Raw genomic sequence first — 249 nt, forward strand, 5'->3', positions numbered from 1 at the left:
ATTATCAGTTTATTTGATTTCCAGATGAGTTTATTATTACACAACCAGTGCCATTAAACCAGTGGTGTGTCACTATGAGTGAGAATTTGCATCTTCAAAATACTGTGCTTGAAGGAAATATATTCCATAATGTTTATGCTTTGAACAGTAATGCCTCAGCAGAAGCATTAGTTATTATAAATGATATTCATTTAAAGTAAGAGTCTTTATAGCCTTTGCAGGATTCCAAATCAGGATTCCTGGGGGTGC

This window comes from Penaeus monodon, chromosome 34 (assembly GCF_015228065.2).
Source record: "Penaeus monodon isolate SGIC_2016 chromosome 34, NSTDA_Pmon_1, whole genome shotgun sequence".
NCBI classification, from domain to species: Eukaryota; Metazoa; Arthropoda; class Malacostraca; order Decapoda; family Penaeidae; genus Penaeus; species Penaeus monodon.